This window comes from Anarrhichthys ocellatus, unplaced genomic scaffold (assembly GCF_004355925.1).
Source record: "Anarrhichthys ocellatus isolate YVR2014 unplaced genomic scaffold, GSC_Weel_1.0 scaffold50, whole genome shotgun sequence".
NCBI lineage: Eukaryota > Metazoa > Chordata > Actinopteri > Perciformes > Anarhichadidae > Anarrhichthys > Anarrhichthys ocellatus.
In genome coordinates, this window is record NW_022280080.1 from 478,367 (window position 1) to 484,366 (window position 6,000).

The following is a 6,000-nucleotide window of genomic DNA, read 5'->3' on the forward strand; positions in this document are numbered from 1 at the left end:
AACCGAGAGCTGGAAGCAGGTGGAGTTCAATGCAGATCAGATTTTATTTGTCTGGCTTCTTATGAATGGAAGTGTTTGTGTGTTTGTGGTGAGATATTGGAACGAACACAGACAGACACATATGCATGTCAGTGCAATGAATGAACCTTTAAATCTATTGGCCAAGAAGAATTTCAAACAAATCAGCAACGTGGAATTGCTGATATTTGAAGAAGGAGAGCACCAGGATGTGTGTTTGTTTCTCCGCGTGTGTGTGTGTGTGTGTGTGTGTGTTGTGTTTGTATCCTCATTATAGACCTTCCACACTACCCTCAGCTCTCAGTTTACTTTCAGGATCCACAATCGTCCTTCGGCAGGACATCGACTGTCTGTGTTGGTTGGGGAATCAAGGCTGACCCATCAGCGCTTCTCCTGCCGTCCATTTCTCCTGCAGAGAGAGAAAGACAGAGGTGAGTCTCCACTTACCATCGGATGTGTTTTACACGACAACCTAAAAGGATCTTCATTTTATAGTAACGGGCCCCGGTGTACGCTACTATAACGGGCCCCGGTGTACGCTATTATGACGGGCCCCAGTGTACGCTACTATGACGGGCCCCAGTGTACGCTACTATAACGGGCCCCAGTGTACGCTACTATAACGGGCCCCAGTGTACGCTACTATAACGGGCCCCGGTGTACGCTACTATGACGGGCCCCGGTGTACGCTATTATGACGGGCCCCAGTGTACGCTACTATGACGGGCCCCAGCGTACGCTACTATAACGGGCCCCGGTGTACGCTACTATGACGGGCCCCAGTGTACGCTACTATAACGGGCCCCAGTGTACGCTACTATGACGGGCCCCGGTGTACGCTACTATAACGGGCCCCAGTGTACGCTATTATGACGGGCCCCAATGTACGCTACTATGACGGGCCCCAGTGTACGCTATTATGACGGGCCCCAGCGTACGCTATTATGACAACTTCTTGCAAGTTTCATTCACTGTTAAAAAGACAGCAATATCTCATATATTGGCTAAAGTGTTCAGCGAAGTTACTTAGTCTGCTTCTGCAGTTCCACTTCTTGTGAGGTCAGCCAGCGTAACTACAGACAGGCCATTCTGTCATGGTTACCCACATTGGTCAGAGGGGATACATCGTAAAATCCTGTATTCAAGGTTCAAGCACTCCGCTGCAAACTTGTGACAAAGTTATCAAGTGCACCCCCCGCTTTTTGTGCTGCAACATCGCTCTGGTGACGCAGCGCCAACCTCGTAAAATGAAACCAGCAACATCTGCAGCAGACTCAGAGGGGCTCATTGATTTGGGCTCTTGAGTCATTTGTACTAAACCCACCTTTTGCCTGGTTACAGGCCGAGGTGCTTGTTTTCCCTGGCTGCACCTCCCCTCTTACTGCAGCCCGGATCTTCAGCACCACATACCTGCAGGCTAGAAAAAGAGCAATATCAGGTCAGGTCAGCACTGACCTTCCTGTAGGGAAAAATATATATTTTTACGTTTCAGATTTTGTACATTATAGCTGTTGTCAGAAAAATAGCCCTGATCCCAAAATAACGATGTGTGTGAGCTTTTTAAGGCTGAATTTATCGGTCATGAAGTAAAAGCTTTTGTAAATGAAATGCAAAACAAATAGCCGCGGTATAAATCAGCTCCATCTAATAATTAAAAAATTATCTTATTTCATTATGTTCCATCACGATGCATCTCTGCCAAATAATAACTAAGGTTCCCTTGAGAAAGGATCATCTCACTGACTCAACACTATTGTCAATGTATATATATATATATGTATATATATATATATATATATATACGTATATCTTGTTTTGCACTTTATGTATTTATAGGCTCAGTGCTTCTTGATCTTATGTGCTCTCAGTATGGGGTTGTAAACAACCACATATTAAATTGTTGACACTGCAAAGAAGTAAAAGCGATGGTAGCTTGGCTGTCCCAAATTTTAAATTGTATTTGTGGTCGTGTGTGATGGCTTGAATCCAATGCTCAGGTCTCATGGAGACCAGTAACAGTGAACCTTGCCCACCCTCGTAGTTTACAGGACTTTATTATGTCCTTTTTACTGTTAACATGGCGGTTAGTAGAAAAGCACACTTAGCCTTCCTTGAAGTGGCTTTTTGGGTTAAACCCCTTCACACCTGAATGAACTGAATTTAAAGCTGAAGGACAATTCAGTTCAATACATGTTTCTAAAATGAATTACTTTATTTTAAGAGTCACATTGTTCAAAAGCTTTCTGTTGTGTATTTTTTTAATTCATCCCTTATTTTACATGAAATGAGAGAACATGTATTTATTATTATATTATGTATTATTTATAATTCATCCAGTTCAATTTGAAATCTGAAAATACATATTGTTGAGATATTATTCAATTGAACTTTCTTGCGTTTGACAGTCAGTTGTTGACATACAGACGTTAATACAACTGTTGGCTACTTCAATATATATGAAACTAAATCATCAGACTTAAGATGAGAAAATTCTTTCTAACTGGACCTCGCTGGATTTTAATTGAATACCCCTGAACTGATCCGGCCTGCCACGTCATTTTATGTGGACGAATCCGCCAGCAAAAAAAAAAGAAAAATATTGTGATCTTCACAATAGAACATATTTGATGTGACGTGTCGAGTCTTGGCCAATCAGCGTTGAGATGTCTACAGCGTCTTCATTTCCCTCCGTTACAGTTTATGTTCCGTTACCGTTCACACTTGCTGGGTTAAATTAACGTCCACTGCATGCGGAACTCTGTCGACTGTTAACGTTCATCATTATCGCGATTTAGGAGGAAAAAACGTAGCATGATGAAACATGCAGCCCCCCGTGGTCCGGTTCAGTTCACGCGGTCACTCATTAACGTTAAACCGAATTTCGCCGAAAAGCGACAAGTTTGCAGGTATGATTGTGGCAGGTGATTGGTATGTAGGGCACAGGTGCAACAGACAGCTGATGATGGGTGACGGGGAGATCACCAGAGGGGGACCAGAAACATAAGTTCTATCATTAAGAGCCTGGAATCTCTTTGTTGAAGCGAGTAAGAAACAGGATCTTCTCCCGCACCCAGCCCAGTGGCTAGTAGCTGGAATCAGTCACTACACCTTACGAAGCGTTTGTTAAGTGTTGCGCGTGACTCATCTAAAGTGAGGACTATCTCTGCCTTACGAAGCGTTTGTTAAGTGTTGCGCGTGACTCATCTAAAGTGAGGACTATCTCTGCCTTACGGAGCGTTTGTTAAGTGTTGCGCGTGACTCATCTAAAGTGAGGACTATCTCTGCCTTACGAAGCGTTTGTTAAGTGTTGCGCGTGACTCTTCTAAAGTGAGGACTATCTCTGCCTTACGAAGCGTTTGTTAAGTGTTGCGCGTGACTCATCTAAAGTGAGGACTATCTCTGCCTTACGAAGCGTTTATAAATGACATTGAAAGGCCATCAGTGCCTCAAAACCCACTAAAGTCTCAGTTATCTTCTCAACAGAAAAGGCAAATAGACAAAACACAAAGTGATCAAGAACATGTCAATATCAATATTTATTACAAGATGCAAACAATGTACTCGTGAATACAAACCTCTCAGCCATTCATTCATTCAGGCTGGAAATAAAACGCGTTCACACTCCACTCATATGAACAGATAGATGGTCATCTAACATTGCCATTATCATATAACAGCTAGTTAGTTAGTTCGTTTTGGAACTAAAAACTCCAAAACATGTTTAAAGTTGCATTGAAATATTGAGTTTTCTCAACTTTTATGTTTGCATTCACAAACACCAGAGGAGAACAACAACAGCTTCACTGTATTTAAAATTGAAATTGTCTGAGCCTAAAGGCCTTCTGCAGCTTCTCTCATTGGTCGGTAACCCTGAGGCCTGTAGCTACCAGGAGAAGAGAGCCATACGTACTTCTTGAAGAAAAACGCTGAGTCACTCTGACAGCCAACGAAAGCAAAGCTCTCTTTGCGTCTACTCTGTTTCTGCAAAGCTGGTTTCAATATCTCACAATGCAAAAGAACCCCCGAATTTAAAACAAAATAAAATTACTTTTTGGTTTTAAGGCTTGATCCGGGATAATAACTGTTGTGGCTCAGAGGCAGCAGGATACAACTCAACCGTGTTGTGCAGTGAATTTTAACACGATTGATTCAAACATGCAACTTAGGATAAAACTTTCTATTTGAAAGAAGTAAGGACTCACCATTGATGATCAGTCACACCATTCCTCTCAGGGTGGTAGACCTGTGGCAGAATCAAAGTGTTTCCTCAGTGCTGTATCAGGAGCAGAGCTGTTTGTGTCTGTCTGTGTTAGTGCTCAGCTGTCCTCTGCAACTGGATCTCTTCCTCAATAACAAGTTGAGCCCTCCTCTTACAGACCTGACACCCCCCTTGTGCTCTGAGGCATGAACAGTGGAATTATCCTGCATAGAAGGAATTCACCAGGAGCCGTCCTCTCTGTTCCTATCTATTGGAATTTCTGCTATTCCTACGCTCGAAAGTCAATATTTGTTGACTTATTCGTATCTAATTTCAGCCTTCCCTTGTGAGATTTATTACATAACAGAGTCTAATGCAGGCAAGGTGGCTTTCATGTGCTCCATTATAAAAAGGGCCAACATGTTTGTTTTGAGAAGCACAATACATGTAATTCTTATCAGAGACTACTGAGTGAACATGTTCTGTTCCAAACAGGGCTTCATCCATCGTACAGCTACAGCATCTATACAGGGACTGGTTGTTTTAGCATTTTAAATCCAGTTAAGTAAATGTGTTGTAAAGTCTGCCTATACTGTAGTCTAATGTACATTCTGTTAAATTACATTCATTATTTAGGCTATTTATTTTTTTATTTAATTTGGCTTTCTTACTTTGATCGCTACAGTCAATGTGTTTGAAAACGCACAACTTTTAGTTTGAAGGTGAGTTTCCAGCTCTCAACTTTCTTGATTCAATTTTCATTGTTTAGCTAAGATAATGGAACAACTAACGTTTTGATGCACTGAATGGCATCGCACGTGTTCATTCAATGTGACAATAACAGGCAAAGCGCTAACCGTGTTTAGGCAGCTATCGAACCTGGATTAAAGCAGGACATTCTCTCCTCTTCTTGGATACCAGGACGGAAGTGAGGCCAAGGTCTGTGTGTATTCTGTTGCAGAGTGTAGTTGTTGTGTAATTGTGTGAGTGGTCTTATTAATGATATCAGCCATAGTGATGTGTGGGCAAAGTGTGTACCGCCTAGTTGACATGAAATCTTGTGTATTATATATCGAGTCTGTGTAAGATGGCGGCGCGCTAGCAGCTCCTTGTGTGCGTTTACATTTGTTGTCAGGCAATGGACTAACTGTTTTTACACCTCTTCCAGTGGCTTTTCTGTTACTTTTCTCCCTCTTTGTAACGGAGAGCCACGCACATTGGACTGGGGCCATTGCTACTCCCGTGATCAGCTGATCACGCTCAGTGAACCGCTGCTGCCCGGCGCGAGGCCTGAAATCCCGGAGGAACTGCGGAGAAGACGTCGGGGTTGCAGAGCTGGCCCTGAGCGGAGGGCGAAGAGGAGGAAATACAAACCTTCGGTACCCGCGATCTTAATGGGGAACGTGAGGTCTTTGGCAAATAAGACGGACGAGCTCGGCGTGCTGGTGAAGACCCAGAGGGAGTTCCGCGAGTGTAGCTTAATGTGTTTCACGGAGACATGGCTGCACTCGCATTTCCCGGACCACAGTGCGATCCTACCCGGCCTCAGGACTGTTCGGATGGACATAGACATACAGAGCGGTAAGAAGAAAGGTGGTTTGCAATGTATGTGAACGAGAGGTGGTGCAATCCCGGCCATGTGTGTGTGAAGGAACGTCCTGTAGCGTCCTTATTTGCCAAAGGAGTTCTCATCCGCCATTGTTGTGGCTGTGTACGTTCCTCCATCAGCTGACGCGGAGGCAGCAGTGGACACCATCCACTCCACTGTGTCTAGACTGCAGAGT

General features: G+C 43.5%; 1 long non-coding RNA gene across 1 annotated transcript; it reads right to left on the minus strand.

The window, feature by feature from the left end:
- Positions 1-289: 289 nt before the first annotated feature.
- Positions 290-4,352, minus strand: LOC116395843 (uncharacterized). Its single transcript, XR_004213551.1, has 3 exons — positions 4,221-4,352; positions 1,343-1,435; positions 290-427 (listed from the first exon to the last, which is right to left on the minus strand). It is a non-coding gene; the product is annotated as an uncharacterized LOC116395843 (long non-coding RNA).
- Positions 4,353-6,000: the final 1,648 nt, after the last annotated feature.